Source organism: Tyto alba, unplaced genomic scaffold (genome assembly GCF_018691265.1).
Source record: "Tyto alba isolate M040663 unplaced genomic scaffold, T.alba_DEE_v4.0 Super-Scaffold_2, whole genome shotgun sequence".
In the NCBI taxonomy this organism is placed as follows: Eukaryota; Metazoa; Chordata; class Aves; order Strigiformes; family Tytonidae; genus Tyto; species Tyto alba.
This window is the reverse complement of record NW_024881282.1, coordinates 69,699,078-69,716,652: the sequence shown is the minus strand read 5'-3', so window position 1 is coordinate 69,716,652 and position 17,575 is coordinate 69,699,078.

The window sequence follows — 17,575 nt, the reverse complement described above, 5'->3', positions numbered from 1 at the left end:
ACCTTTCCCTACCCTCCTTTCTTCTTCCTGGGCTCAGCTCTGCTCTGAATCTCTGTACCCCCTCCCCCCGCAGCAGCACTGGGGGAAGGGAATGGGGTGTGCAGTCAGTGCTATCACTTCTTCCTCCTCAAGGGAGCGGACACTCCTTCCACTCTTCCACTGGGATACATGGATCCCCTCTCACTGGAGGCAGTCCTCCACAAACTTTCTCCAGCATTTCTCCCCATGGGATGCAGCCATTCCTGTGTTGATCTGATGTGGATCACCCCCATGTGTTGCAGTCCTCCCAGCTCTGAACTACAACAATAGCAGGGATTGCTTCTTCCCTCAGACTCCTGGCCTTCTTTAAGTGCAGACACCTGCTCCAGCATGGGGTCCTCCATGGGCCGCAGGTTGGCCTCTGCTCCACTGTGGACATCCATGGGTGGCAGGGTGGGTGACCCTGTCATCTCATCACAGAATACCGGGGAGCTTGCTCCGGTGCACCACCTCCGCTTCCTTCTTCCTTCCACTGACCTCAGTGTTTGCATAGGTGTCCTCCTCACAAGTCCCAAATCCCTCTCAAGTTCCCCTTCTTAAATACATTATTGTAGAGGCACAGCCACCATCACTAATTGGCTTGGCCTTGGCCAGAGGTGGGTCAGACTTGGAGCCGGGGGAGCTTTCAAGAAGCTTCGCACAGGGGACACCAATGTAGCCCCCTCCCCTACTACCAAAAACGCCACCACTCACACAAAACCAACACACTGCCCACAAAAATGGGTTATGGAGCAGGGGTGTGCTGGTGGGTGAAGGAATACAAACAATTAACAATTACCCAGAAAAATATGTTGCTCATATTTGAAGAGAATTGAGCCATGAGCTCTTGAATTTCTATTGGAAATTCTTATTAGATATGACAAACATTGTTTGAATTTACACTAGTTTCATTGAGGATATTCACTTATCTTCCACTGAAGTTTGTTTTTTTTTTTTTTTTTTTTTTTTTTTTTTCCCAGGATATCATTTAGCAGATATGATTTCTTGGGTTTTCTTCACATTTTTAGAATTATTTTCATTATTTTATGTTTAGTTCAGTAAAGACTGATTTAATTCAATGAAATAATGAACTAAATTCAAGCTGAAGGATTTTGAACAGTTTTGAAATGATAAGCCCATGAATTTGGTTACTATACGGGATTTTCAAAACTCTTAGAGTTTTAATTAGATCACACAGCCTGTTTGGACATGATCATCATGATTGTTAACTTCTTAAGAGCCATTGACTAGGAATGATAATGTCGGGTTTTTTGCCTTTTTTTTTTTTTTTTTAAGTGACAGAAGAAATTCAGCTGCTCTGAGTTTGAGCTTAAAAAAGCATTAAACTGAAATAAATTGCTGTTAAGGGTTTGTTTCTTTAACCTTTTATTCGATAAAAACTCAGAACTGGTTAACTCAGCAGCTGAGAACACATTTAATCTTGATTGCTTCATTCTAGCATTACTTAATTTAATTTCTTTTATCTTTATCCCTAGCTTTGAAATCTCACTAGCTCTTTCCAAGCCACTGTGATTGATAGTCATATTACTCTCATGTGAATTTGTAGTGAAGGTGATGTTTCTCTGCTTTGAAAGCAATGCCACAAATGAAATTGAAAACCATACTTCTGAAAAGAGAAAGAGTATTTATGATTTGGATAAAAATATCAACCTTGGGACCAATACAAAAATTGAATTATAAGAGTAGCCTCATTTACTCATATCCTACATTTAATTTACATTTTATATCAACCGTTAAGTGCCAATTTTAATGCTAAATGAGCTGTTACTTTGGAAATAGATTATCTGGTTTGATGGAGTGGCAGAAGCTTTGACATCTAGCTCGGAACAAGGATAGTTGAAGAAAGCCATCTTAAATGCAACAATTTTCAAGGTCAATTTGAATATATAACTCTATTCAGAAAACTCTGTATGCTAGACACATGCTGCTTATGGCTTATATGGACTGAGCAGCAGTAAAACACTCTGTAAGCATTTATCCAATGTCTCGATTAGTCAGACATCTGTGAGCATTAACTTGCCCTAGCATGTGGATATTTTAACTTATTCCAGCTCGACTGATTATGAGATTTAATTTTACTGCAATATATTGACAGCAAGAAAATCAAAGAAACTGGGGGTCCACATTGAAGTTCAGTATACCTACTTTGTGTCAAGGCTGCAAATAGGATAGCATTCTGGAGCTGAGGTCTCAGAGAGCAGCTTGGGTTGCTTCTCCAGAAGCACCTGAAATCAGTCCACAGTGGAGCTCCAAGTCTTCCCTCCACCTGCATGGACACATCCCAGTTTGTACATCTGGGCACCTACCTTCTGACTAGGCAGTTCAGACCTGGGTAGGAAAGAACCTAAAGGTCTCCTAACTTCCCCAGGTGATCTATCAGGCATGTTCAGAGTGTGACTGACATACTGGACCAGCAAAACCCAAAGGTTATTATTATTTTCATGCAAGAACTCTTATTCACCGTCCTTGTGGGAGCCAACAGTTTGATCACCATCTTAGAAACTCTCTGTCTTGAGGGGTGTGAGTCTATAGATCCTACTGACAAGGAAACTGGTGTGATCACTACGATGGACACCAGACATGAGGCTGCTTTCCAGTGTCTGGACTACTTCACAGAGAAAAGTGAAGGATTCATATTGCCACAGGAAAAACAAATGAGAAAGGTGCATCTCTGTCCATGAGCACAAAAAGTGTTTATCCACAAAGGAAGTCTTAGACCCTGTTTTGATTCCACAATTGCTTGTCGATTTATTCAGTGATTAACTTTTTAATGCAACATTCCTAGATCAAGGGATGCAAATAAAATCATACTTATTTACATAATTTGTACTACATTAGCATCTACAGTCCCTGATAAGGTTGATCTCTAATGTTCTACTCAGGACATTCATTTGCTGAGGGTCAGTCCCTGACAGTTTACAGTCTGACAAAGAAAACACAACAGAGTCAGGAAAAGATGGAAGTTTTATAATTTATATGAATTTAAGCCACTATGGGTCCTCTTCCCCCTTATGGCTCTGTACACACTGAACCATCCAAAATGTTTCTAGTATCTACCATCATGTAGGTATTATTTCTGAAAGACATTAGAATGACACTTATGTCATAATGGAACTATTCTTTATATCAATAAATACAGACTCAAAATGAGGTGCATAAACCAAGCCATGTTACATTTTGTGTTTGAAAGATTTACAGTCTACTAAGCACTCAAACTATCTTCAATCTGCAAAGAGCAGTAAAATATCTGCCTCCAAACTGAAGCACTAACACTGCTGGGAGCTTAAATTTGATTAATGATACCAATCATTGTATACATTTGATACTCAGATTTTGACCTTAAACAAAGCATGAACTGCTGAAGAATCAGCAGTCATCAGTTGTAATTTACAGCTCTGTCTTTCCTGCTGTCTTTTTAATAGTCCACTAAGCTTTGTCAGCACTAGGACCAGTCTGTTTTTTGTATGAGGCTTTGCAAGAAGAGTTGATTTTGATAATTTGTCAAAATAAAATCAGTGCTGAAGCAATGACCCATTGACCTTGGAACTGGGTGTGACAGTAGGAAAGATGTGAACTGAAGTCACCTCTATTCTGCTTCTAGAGGCACAGTGGTATGTTTTCACATGAGTAGACATGCTAGCTATGCTATGCAAGCTGTGCTAGTATGAATTCACTCAGACTACTACATGAACCCAAATTAGTGTGTTGAATTCACCGCCCTTGAGATTCACTTGGAATAAAAAATCTGAGTTAGTCTATGCAACAGAGCTCTTCCTTGTTCTCTTCCTTCATTCTCTGTGCACAGTACAAACCCTGTGGAAAATCTTATGACAAGTAGTCAGTCTGTCCCTTAGGTTGTCCCCCTCTGGACCCACTCCAAGCATCAGTAGAACCAGGTTAAATTTTGTTATCAGTGAAGTAAAGATTCTTTGTATTATTAGGTTGTCTGAAATACTATCTCTATATATCCTAAAGAAAAGTGTAAAGAAACTTGCTATTTCAACTAAAGCTCTTTCTGGGTGAACTGGAAGAAAGTTGTCATGTCTCCTCTGTGATGGATGCAGCTAAATGATAGGCTATATAACTAAGCCTCAAAAAGACCACTGGATATACATATAAATATATCTCCATATATAGATATATAGTGTAACTTTATGCATGTGTGAGATTGTATACTGTTGCAATACTGCTGTCTGGGTAATGTTATACTGTTGATTTTACTGTTAAAATATTCAAAGTAGATGAGAACTACTGGAATAGACTATAGTGGAATAGATTAGGCTAGACTAGAACAGAACAGAACAGAATAGAATTGAATATTTCAGTTGGAAGGGACGTGCAATCATCTATCCCAACTGCCTAGACACTTCAGGGCTGACCAAAACTTAAAGCATGTTATTCAGGGCATTGTCCAAATGCTTCTTCAACGCCGAAAGGCTTGGGACATCGACCAGCTCTCTAGGAAGCCTGTTCCAGTGTTTGACCACCCTCTTGGTAAAGAAATACTTCCTAACATCCAGTGTGAGCCTCCCCTGACACAGCTCTGAACCATTCCCACACATCCTGTCACTGGATACCAGGGAGAAGAGCTCAGCACCTCCCTCTCCACTTCCACTCCTCAGGAAGCTATAGAGAGTGATGAGGTTGTTCTTCAGCCTCCTTTTCTCCAAACTAGACAACCCCACATCCTTAGCCACTCCTCATAGGACATTTTTTCCAGCCCTTTCACCAGCTTTGCTGCATTCTTCTGGATGCCTTCAAGGACCATCACATCCTATTTAAATTGTTGGCCCCAGAACTTCACACAACACGCAAGGTGAGGCCATACCAACACTGAATGCAGTGAGATAATCACCTCTTTTGACCAGCTGGTTATGCTGTGCTTGATGCACCCCAGGATGCAGTTTGCCCTCTTGGCTGCCAGGGCAAATATTGCATATTTTCATATTGAATATTTCACTGTATTTGTACTCAAGACTTCTAGTTCTTCAAATATCCAAGAAAACTGCTATATAGAAAACTGTTGAGTAAAAACTAAATTGGCCCTGAATTGTGTTGGGAAAAGGAACCTGTGGTAGAAGATATTAATGTAAGTTTTCACAGATATTGACTGGACATCACAGTAGGCACAGAAAGTTTCCTGCCTTGTTTCAGAAGTTTTATATATCATTAAGTTTTGTGGCTACACTGAATGTAGTGGAGCACAGCATGGGCTAAAATTTTAAAAAATAAAAATGTGAAGATGGGAAAGAGAGTTGTGGGGTATTTGCCAAGAGTAATATGAAGAGAAGGATCCTGATGGGAGAGGAAGAGGGTACTGGTCCAGATCCCTGCCTCAGCCCCTACTCTCACTCCTGCTGCCTGTGCAGGGAGCTGTGGGGAGCTAGGGACACTTCTTTGCTCCTGCTTTGCTCTTACCTCCACACCCCACTGCAGAGAAGAAATCCTCTTTACACGGCTCCATCCACCTCCTCCCCACCTACACAAATGGTTCTCAAACTAGAGGTAAGCAGAAATGTGCTACTATTGTGAAAGGCCAGGAGAAGGTAAAAAATATTTTATGCTGAAAAAATGAGGACTTATCCCAACTTTATAGTTTGCAGACTGCTTTAATTCTTGACTATGAGTAACTCCCACTGAGCAAGTGAAATTACAATGAACTATGACATAATTGAGGAAAAAAGCAGGATCTTGTATGATGATGACTATATACTCCTGTCTGCCAATAAAATTACACAGTCGCATTTGTAACCATTCATTCCACTTTTCTGTTGTTTTGTTTCTAAAAGTTTAAAGAGTCTGAAATAGTACATCACTCTTCTTTTTCCTTATCTAGCCAGAATTTCATATATACTTCAACACTGAGTGTACAAAAGGACTGTTTTGACAATTATTTGCTGAAAAAGGTGTTATGGTTTCTAGCTGTGAAACTGAAATTACATCACCTCAACTGACCGGACCCGTAGCAGACTCTCAGATGGAATGTATGCATCACTCTTTGCCAATTCAGAGGTTATTTAATACGGTATGTCTGGAACCAGCCTTTTTGTTGAAATTGTTTTGGCTAAGAAACTATCCAGATGAGTCTACTGCAAAACTATGTGCTTTGACTGGGATTTTCAAAGTCAGTCTGGAATTGCTCCACTCAAAAGTGGGCGGTGTTAGAGATTACGCCTTTTGCAGTGTATCTCTTAAACCAAATATTTGGGTTTTTTTGTCATTTTTATTTTATTTGTTTTTATATAGGATCAGTACAACTCATGCATGCATATATTATTATATGCAAACAGCTTTACCTTTCTTCATTTTTTTCAGTATGTTAAAATTATTCAATAAAACATCAGCAGATAAAGACAAGGAAAGGCGACAAAGACAGGGAAGAACTGTAATTTAGTCATGTGGATGGGAGCTATCATTTTGCAGTATTCTGTTTAGCCACACATCATACTCTCCAGAAATGGTTAGTTACTATGTTAATAGGAATAGCTGATGTATTGCAGTAAGTGCTGGAATTTTTCTGCTGTGATGGTTTTCTATTCACACTAATGAGCATTTTTCTTCTAAATTGGTTGCACTGTTTAATTCATTGTTATACTTATTTGACACCCCAGAACAAATTCTGCTTTCAATTATACCAGTGTAAATCTAGGATAAGCCATCTGTTCTCATCAGTGTTAGACCTTGATTTGTCCAGTAATTTAAGCAAGCCTTTAACCTTAAGTACATTTCCATCACACTCTGATAGTTAAGGAGACTCTGAAGTGTTGGGGTTTTTTCTTCCTTATGTTGGTGAAAGGAAGAGAGTTTGAGCTTGTGAGGTTGATTCTACCATTTCATAACTGAGTGTATAGCTATGTATAGCACAGGACGTATTAACAGACTGAACCACCCTTGAAAACAGCAACCATGGTGAGTGAAATATTAAGCCCAAGTCAATAAGTATTGCTGAGAAAGCAGAGCTTGTTAACCTGGGCATGACAGCCCCACTGCTGCTGCTGCTATTTGAAGAGTGACTGAAAAGCTGTGTACCCTGGCAGGAAGATTTTGGTGAATTTAGCAGTGGTGAGCTCAGGCTCAACCTCACCCAGATACCTGCCTCACAGCTGGGATGTAGTGAGACCTGGCACCTGTGGAAGGAGCAGAAGAAATGAGTGTGCCAGCTCCTCCCTCAGCCACTGCAGTTGACAGTCTGGCATATTCATTTGAGCTGCTTTCCTTGGCCGAGAGTTGTCTGGATGGTTTTTCAAGTCCTGCGAGGTAGATTGGATTCAATTTTTCATCTTACTCATCATTAAGTGGCTAATGGGCAGTTTCAGGCTTGTAATGAAACTAGGTCAAACAGTAGCCTGCTTGTATAAGCTCCAAATGTCTGGTTCACTAGAGTTTGGTGTATCTTAAATGACAATTGATGGTATTTTGATGTACTTTACAGAGCAGAAAAGGATAGATGTATATTAGCAATGAATAGATTTTTCTTCTAAAATATGCTGGAAATTAATTCTGTCCCAAGTACAACATTTCACTTTTCAATCCTTTGGGATGTGGTCAGAAATGCAATCTCAGTGTCCAAAATTCAATTTATGTAGTTTAAATCCTGGCAGCTGTCACTGCATTAACTCTAATCACCATCTCAGAAAAGATACTTTGAAGTCCAGAATTTAAGTCTATGTGGGAATATAATGGAAAGTAGCATAAAATCTCTACATAGCCCCCCTCCTCACTCATTCAGTGTTGCAAGTACTTTGTCCAGCTTTTGACACAATAGATAACACTCTTTGGCAAAACTAATGCAAAAAACCCCAAACCAAAATGGTTTGCAGTTTCCATTTTTGAAATTTTAAACAAGTCTGCCATGACCACAGATGAAGATAAACTTAAAACTTATGATTTGTAAAGTTTGCACATGCACAGCTTTGTACAAGCTTCATAATAAAGGAAACAGGAAAAAAAAAAAAAAAAAAAAAAAAAAAAAGAACAAATGAATGGTAAACACTGAAATATCAGATTGCAAGGTGCAGTCTCGAGGTTCTTGCGTGGTGCCTCCTTCTGAGCCCACAACAAGCCACTGAGCTGGGATCTACGGTTTCTCTTCATGTCTTTTGTTTCTTCTGAGCTTCTCTGGGGCAAAACTGCCTTTTACTCTGTGCTTGTAAGAGTAGATGGTTAATTCAGGAACTAGATTATGAATTATAATAATGGCACCTGGTTACAGTAGATAATAGCATACTCAATCAGCAGACAAAGTGTCAAAACCATGTAAGGCTTCAGAGAGTTAAAATTAAGTCCTGGAAGAGTAGCAGCAACAGAGGCCAGGATATTTACAAGTTCACAAGGAATTTGAATGAGTAAAATTTTCCAAAAGTGTTGACTCCTCATTTTAAGAGACCTAGGGTCCTTTTATATAACCCACACTGTGAACTGAAACTTAAATTTTTAAAAATTAAGACATTTTAACTTTCCTGGACTATATCATCACCAGGCTCAGTCATGCTCCAGTGCCGTAAGTCTCACTTTCCCTTCTGCTCAGCTTCACACCTTCAGTATCGCCAAGGGCAGGGGCTAGCCTTCATCTTCAGCTATTCCACAGCCTTGCATTAAGAACACCTTCTTAAAAATGGCATCTTTGGATTCAGAACTACCACAGGCCAAAAAGAGTCAAAAGCATAGGTTTCCCTAATTGTAAATGTTAGTCTATTCTGTTAGGCTATTGTGTGGAAGTTATTGCATGACCTGAGCATGTCTAATGGATCAGGCTTCTTTAAGGAGTTAGGGTGGATTTAGCTGCCTCATGCCTTTTATTGGCTTGCACTAGAGTGCAGACACTTTATCCCCTCAGTCAACGCATCTCTGAGTAAGCGATATGCCAGTGCTGAGGAACTTTGTGCACTGAAACAGAGGAACAAATTGATTTTAAGCACCTCCAAGACTTAGACAGGACTGGAGTGTCAGCAGTCTGAGAACTGTGGATCTGATATCAGGGACTTGGGGAGTAAGAATGAAACCTAATCCGAGGGGCAGGCAGCTGGTCCCTGGGCTTGGTGTAACAGTTCAAATGAATACCTGCACTAACCGTTCACATTCTTGCTTTTTTGTAAAGAAAAATCAATGTATTATTTTGTTCTACCTTGACCCCACTTATTACTTGAGCTGAGTGAATAATTCACAGTATATATCTTCCCTGACAGAGCTACTTTTTCTCCTCTTGGACATGAATCTATGAAACCATCTGCCTGTAGCTATGAATAGATTGCAGTTTTCTCATGTTTATCTGTCTACAAAAATGCAATGATTTTCTTTTTTTTCTTTCTTTCCCCAATCCTATTAACACTATAGATTGATCATGACCTGATCTCTGAACTGTGTTTTCTGGTCACAGAAATCACCAAGGTGGTAAATTTCAGCCACAAGTTCAGAGAGCTCACATGTGTTGCTATTTCCTATTGTTTATCCTTTTTTTTTTTTTGTTTTGATAGATGCTCTCAAGATTTATGGTGAACAAGTTTACACATTTTTAATCTATTCAATATAATAAGAGCTGGGGGAAGATACAAAAACAGGTGCAGCATAAAATAAAACTGAAAAAGGGTAGTTAATAGAGTAAGCAGTTTTGTGAGTCATTTCTGGACCCAAAACTTGCATGGAAATTTAAAGTAAAATGTGTTCAAAACCTTGTAAATATTATTTTGAAATTAAATTTCTGCTATCCTTTATTATAGTAACATTCTGTGACAAGCAATTACAGCAGTGTCAGGGTGCAGGTTGAAAGAAGTGTAACAGATATGAATATATTAAAAAACTCACAGGTATTTTTGGAAGGATTTAGGTTTTGTTTGGGATATATTTTGCTTAGTCATTCTAGCCTTTTTTATGCTTGATTAATCATTGCTAATTTGTGAACTGGCTAAGCCAAGGGTTACTTCTCACTGCAAGAATATGAGTCATCTTGGTGGATCCAAAGCATGTCACTCTCTGTCCGCTCTAAAGTTATATTTTTCTATCTTTCTAGAAGTCTGTTGTCTAATTCAGCCCTACAGCTGGATCCACAAAACAACAGAGTGAATCATTCACTGTCATCCCTGTAAGAAAGGTTTTTGCAGTAACTCTGAGTCAGGTCTAGAACTAATGCCAGGTTTAAAATATGGCCCCATCTAGGCTATTTCTTTACAAGTGAATATGAGAGGTCTGTAATTATCCCACAGATACATTTTTATCCTCTGAAAATAAATCTGGAAAAAGATATTGGAGAGAACAGATACTGCATTGAAATCACGTGAGCTTCAAACAGAAAGGATGATAGAAGCAAATACATATTACAAGCTTTTACATCCTTAACATGCTGTACACCTCATGATAGACTGACTGGCTTTAGTTCACTAACCTCAATGGAAGTTTAAAGCATTTGGTATAGCTGGAGATAATAATTTTACAGGATGGAACTTACCAATGTGGCAGTTTATGTGAAAAACTGTCATGTTAACCATGGTATCTTGGGTTTCACATTGAATCTTACTACATATTCAGGCTACTTAAGTGCACCAATCCCTGTCTATCAAGCAGTGGATCAAGTTGTTCATAAGTGGCTATTTAGTTTCTCAGATTTACATTTGGCACTGAAGTTTGCAACCTGAGTTGTGATTTTCTATTTATTTCAGCTGGATGCACAGCAATTTTTTTGTTAAAATTATTGCTCTTTTTTTATGAAACCTTTGAAAAATTAAAATAATTTTGATAAAAATTTCAGTTATGGTTGTTCTCACTATTGAGATGCTTGAAAACATTTCCATTCTTCTCAGTATTTCTTTATTTAATTCAGAGCTTTGTTATTTATAAATAAGTTATAAGATGTTTTCTGATTAGCTGACCTAGCAAAATATGGTCATGAAGTTTAGCAGAAATTGTTTTGATTTATATTCCTTTGGGATTATGCCAACACTCTGTGATGACCTCTGAATTGATGAAGGGGAGGTAATCTATCTGTAGCCCTGTGGACTGCAACAAAATTAAGGAGAACAACTTGTCATCTTCTATCTACTAGATGTCTTGGTGTGTTCCTGATCCATTCTTGTGACCGTTGTCTCATTGCCCCATACTGTAGTGCTGTACTTTTCTTCCTGTATAGGAAAAATGGCATTGGGTCCAAATAGTGATTCAGTCTAGACAGATTTGCTGCATGACTTATTTTGAACAGCTGAGCTGTCTATATTCTTTGCTAATATTAAGGTACAATTTCAGTAGTTAGGTTGGCTGGTTTCAGTACTTGTTTGGTTTTTTCCTATGTCTGCCTATGAGGAATCTGGCTTACAATATGCTCTCACTTCTCCTGTGTCTATGATAATGTTAAGATTTGCATAGCCCCTTTTTTTATGCTTCTGATTTTTGTACAGCCTTATATTAGTACCATGTCAGTAAAGACTCCTCTGTCCTCATATCAGCATAAAGTTGGCCCAATGCAGTGGAAAGTCTGGCCCAAAGCACACAGATTCTAAGAATCAGTCATTTTTCAGTATTTGAGTCATTCTTGAATCAGGATCATAACACCTTCATCTTACGTGAGGTGCCTTGATGCTACAGAGATGACTCTGAGAATAGTAACTCATGTACTGGCAGTTCCCATGGCCTTTAGTAGGGTTTAACAACGCAGGGTTCATACACCAAAGTCACAGAGCTATGTGTACGTATAACAAGCTCATTGTATTTTACTGTAAATGTATGTACTCAATTCCTACTTGATATCAAGTCAAGGAGAGACTTTACTGACCTTGAAACTTGAAGTGATGAGATCCAATACTGTGGCAGTTCGGAAGTGACTAAAAAAAAAGAAACAGCTACTCTAGCAGAGTCAGTTAGCAAATACTGGTATAAAAGGCTGAAGCCAAGACAGACCATTTCTGGAAAAGCAGATTTAGCAGTAGAGTAGGAAAAGCTTCATAGGGAGCTGAAAACTTTATAGCTAAGAAAGGGATTCTAAATAGAGAGCAGCCCAAAGAGGCATGTAGGATTTCTGCAGCTGCCTAATTCAGGGTCTCGGGGGTAGGAGAAGAGGAAATTTTGGGCCTGAATGCCTGGATGTAAATCTCCTCTATACTTTCATTTTTTTTGAAATCTTTGAGAGAGGAAAATGCCAAATGGGTCATAGAGAATGGACATTAGGTGACAGAGACAATTTCTAAACTGCACTATTAGCTGGACTTGAGTTTGACTCATTTTCTGAGCTGAGATGCTTGACTGTCTGTTCATAAGACATTTTAGCACCTAAGCTTCCCTGATTGGAGATTTAACGGCTAGTACCTGTCAGCAGAGGAATTCTCCTTTCTTTTCTCACCTTGAAGTCTACCTTAAATATGGTGGCTTATAATTGTGTAGGAAACAACACATATTCCCCGGGAGTATCTAATAATTTTTCAGACTTTGAAAAAAGTAGAAATTCATGTGTATCTTTTTTTTTTTTTTTTTTTCAAAGAAGGTTGAAGGCTAATATATGCACAGACTATGAAATGACAATCTAATTTTGCTGTAGTATCAAAGGCACATATCCAACAAACAAAGCTAAATGTTCACAGGCTTTATTTCTTAATGTTTTATCTATACAGGCCCTGAAGGACCCTTTGGAGAGGAAAACTGCTGCTAGTGAGAAATTTTTATCTGGGGAAAGTGGTGTCATTTCTTGGAGATGTAGACACCTAATCAAGGTTAAGAGTTCATGTGAATTCTGGGATATTTATTTAGAGTAGGATTAACTAAATGTCTGGCATAACAGTTTATCATACTGTGAGGCTAGTCCATTATTTGGCATTCAGTAGAAATATTTCAGAGTGTAAAACCAAAACTTACTCTGACTTTGCAGGAAATTCTTGGGCAAAACATGTTCAGAAGGAGATCTTTGTGTTGTGCTTGGGAAGGTCCCACAGTAACAAAGGAGTGGAAAGCCCTGAGGTGACAGATGAACATTAGTGGTTTGATACAGGACTTACCAATGCAGGAGACAGGAGTCCATATCTTCTTCCCTGTAACCCTTCAACAACACAAGTATGCAAATAGAAGAAATTATATTAAATTATTCTAACTGAAAGGTAAAGAATAGAAAGGCTAACTCCACCTGATTAGCATATGAAGTTGTCCCATTAGGTACTCTTCAGAGTTATAGACCACAATAATCCATGTGTGAAAGAGTATTGGGGACAAAAACATATACCAGGTATGACCATAAGTGAACAAACCACTGACAAACATTTTGTCAGATACCCCAGTTAGAGTGGGTTGTGTGCAAATTTATTCTAATTTTGCAAAAACAGTGACTTGAAGAATGGATCTTACATTTCTGTAAGGAGGTACCTGTAAATGTTAACAGATAAAAGAACCATTCTACATGTTGTTAGAATGTGGAAAAAAAATATTAAAATGCTCCACTAACCTTTGGTAAGCAAAAAAAAATGATAAATTAAATACGTGAGTTGAAGAGCTCTCCTTTGGGCTTCTAATAGAACTAAAAGGGATGGCTTTCAAGGGCTTGTGTCAAGAGGCTCCCTCACAATAATCACTTATATATGTATAGCAACTTTAAGTGAAATATATTTAATTGGGTGAAAAAATGAAAAAAAAAAATCAATAGTGTGAACAAGGTTAGGTCAATGGTAGTAACTCCTTTAAGCTTCCTAATCTCTTCTTCTTGAGAAGTTGTCAATATGAGCATCACAGTAAAGAAATTTTGTCAGTATAATCTTCAGCTGACACTGGGAAACATATCCTTACCAAGTTTAACGGGATCATCTTTTCACAAGTTTAAGAAGTGATGAAAATTTTGAGTTACTTGAGCAGCACTTACAAATTTTCAATTGTAATAAAAAATAACTGAGAAGAATACAAAGGTTGGAGCTGTTTTGCATGTGTAGATGAGACAATTACCTTCTACTTATGTTTTAACACTGAAATCACAAAAACAACTATGTCAAGTTTGATATTTTTAAACTTCCTTTTGAGTTTTAGTTATTTTTCTTATTGACCTTATATTTTTATATATGTTTGCTTAAACAAAATTTTAATACTTGTTTAATTAAGCTTTCATCCAGTTTAATTTTCTGTTTTCTGGAAATCTCATGGTATCTATCTGGATGACATATTTAAATACAGATATTAAAGCAAAAAATGAAAATAGTGTATCACTGTGATGTAGGAAGAAATGTTGAGGTTTAGCATAGTTTTGAATACCAGAGTGGCTGGGGATTAGTTAAGCCATAGTTCTAATGGACTTTGATTATTTCATGAGCAATTTATGTGCTCATATAACTTCTCTGAAAGAGATGCTTCCTGAACTGAGAACCAAGGAACAAATGAATGAGACGGGAAACAAATAAATAGATATTAAGAAACAAACTCTTATATGCGTTTAACAGAAATAAACTGCCAAAATACTGCATTAGTCAGTGAGGAAGAAGAATAAAGCAAGATGGAAAATAAATTACCTTTTTGTGGCAGTTTTTTTCTTCCACATATTCTGATGACAATTCAAAGCCAATGACAGATGCAATTCTAATTTGTCTCATGTTGTGCGTGAAAAGATTTTAATACCTCACTTCTGAAACCTATACTCTTATCTCAGCCTCTGGAGGGATTATAAACAAGAGGAATAAGGAAAGTTTTGGAAAGGATGCTCAAGGTTTAAGGGCTATGAGGATAATTAAGAGATCTTAATAGGTATCTTTTACCTCATGCAGAGGATGTTAACTTGTGGAATTGTATTACAGAAGTTAAAATATTTTCTTCACATAGAAATGAAATTTAGAAGCATTATGAAATACAGTAATGAAGTAAAAATGTCTTCATCATTTACTTAAGTTTAGATCAGTTACAAGCTTTCATTTTTAAGGGGTTGTCTCATAAGAGATCACACCCTGATTGAAATCTAAAAAGGGAAAGAAAAAGCTCAGTTAGACTACCAGAAGATCCCAAATTAATCTCTAACAAAGCAAGTGGTTCACCAAAGTCCAATCTGTACATCGGTTTGTTTTCAACTTAGAGTTCAAAAGAAATAGCAGCTCTGTGGTTAAGCAATGATTGAAGAGGTTAGTAATAGATCAAAGCAAAGGATAAGAGAGAGTTCGTGAGCATCTGGGAGGAAAAATGGATAACATTTTCCTTGGTCTGGTCTGAGAAAAAATGAGAATGTGGGGGAGAGAAGGGGGAGGAAAAATAAGATCAGACTTCTCAGGAGAAATATTTTTGCTCAGAATGAATGGTGAAAATTTCCAGAGAAAAACTTGAAAGATGTTGTTACTGTACATTATTCCTTCAAAATTCTTTCTGTAACTAATTCCTTATTTGAAACCTGTTACTTTGTTTCAAAATACATTACACAATTAAAATGCCCCAAAACTCCAAAACTACAAGCCAGACTTCCTCCTTAGTGCTCTGTTGTGTTGCACTATATTACAAAGAGATTTTTCCTCTGGGAATGAAAGCTTCTTCTGTATTATCCTTATAAAATTAGGTCTCTATTTATGTAACTTTCCTATGATTCAGGAATATATATTTCCCTTTTTTGTTAACAGTTGAAAGTATTTTTGCTCCTATTTTCAACATTTAAAGTCAAAAGACAAAATGTTCCTTGTAGTTTACCTTATAAATGGGTCTACAGTCTTATAATATTATTCACTATTAAACAATTTGTGCAAAGTATATTTCTTAAATTAGTTAAGTTGAATTTCAACAAGCAACTAATTGCTATATGTATCCCAAATCTTTACAAAACATCTTTAATTTGGGGATTAAGGAATATATTTATTTTTTGTACTACAGTAAACACTTCTGAAATATTAAAGTCTTAGCCTAATTCCATCATTCTGTTTTATCTAGCTGACTTTTATTTACATCCCCAGTTCTTTTGTTGATGGTGCTCCTGACCTGCACATGCTAATCATGTGCAACTTTCTTTGGAAGAAATTTGCCACCTCTGCTGTGTCTGCCAGTAGGACTGTTTGTGACTTCACAGGTGGAAAATACTGTTTCTCAAATTATTTACCTGTATATTACAAATTAAAATCAGACTTAAAGGCAATATTACATGTATGACTCCCAAAACATGAAGGAAAGTATTGTGTGTATCCTGTCAACAGGATACAGGCTCTTTAAAAAGGCAGATTCTATGGATAGAAGAGGGAATATAATGTAGATGCATAATTAATGAGAAGTCAACATTTTTCTCCCTATGGTCCAAAGGAATTTCTCAGGACATTTGATAAGGGTAATGGACAAGATGCCCACCATTTTTGTAGGAATATTATAATTTAGCATTTTCAGGGAATGAAGTACTTCTTTATAGGATGAGAGCTCTTAATCACTGAGCCACTGAATAAATTAAATCTTTTAATTTGTATCAGGTTTTTTTTTTTAAAAAAAAAAAAACAATATGTTCCTTCTATCATATTTTGTACGGAGCCCTGTTGCATGGTTACGAGTTAGGTCTTGGGACATAATCACTCACTGTGAACATATGCCCCCAGGATTGGCAGCAGTTGATCAGTGGATTTTCAAGGACACAATTTTGGATTTGGGCAGAATTTAAGTACTAATTTGAGGGATTTGGAAGCTTTCCCAAGATCAGAAACTGTGGTGTAGCAGCAAACAAAATCCAGTTGTCTTTTGTTGCAACCAATAAACACTAGGCTCTAAAAAAAACTATTAAATAATTTGGATGTTAAATCACTGTTTTCATGGAAAAAAAAAAAAAAAAAAAGGTTAAAGGGTGGGTTTTTCAAGCATTCAAGGATCTAGTCACCAAGTGGGTTTTTTGTATACTGATAAAATAGATGATATTCTGATTAAATATTTTAAGCTATTGAGGAAACTACTGTAAGGGGGAGGGTTACTACAGTCTCTGTAACAGGCTTATCAATGGCCTTTCATGGTTATAACTTAAAATTGCATTTTTCAACTAAATAGGTGAGGGGAGGGAATTCAGAAGAACAATTTCTTAAAGCCAGATTTGTGGTACAGAGTGACGAGAGTTATTATGCTTTTAGAATTCTATTTTCTGTCTATTTGCTAAGATAACAAAAAGCAAGAATTTAGTAAGTTTGGGAAGGTGGAAAGATTCTACTGAATGGATATTTGCAAAAATTGTGTTCAGTGAAAAGAAAGAGCTAGAGCAGGAGGTCCCTCTGACTTAGATTTCCTAAATCTTCATTCAAGTGCATGGTTATTGCAGAACAAACACAAATCCTACTGTGCCTTGTTATTTAGTCACATTTTAACCCAAGATTAAAAATGTGTATATTAGACATTACTTTGAAAATATTTTTTGAGAATGAAGACATGGCTTAAAAATATATGTAAATGTAAATGTTCTTCTGAAGGGCTGCAGTGATTGCTTTTCTTTTGATTTCAGGCTCAGATTCACTTTTCTTAGTAAATCACATTTCAATTACTTTTAAATTAATAAGAGAAAAGACCCTTATATTGAATTCAGTAAGGGGAAAGATAGATTGTTAGATTTTTAATAACAGGCAGTTATTCAGCAAAGCAGTTATACATGTGTAGATTG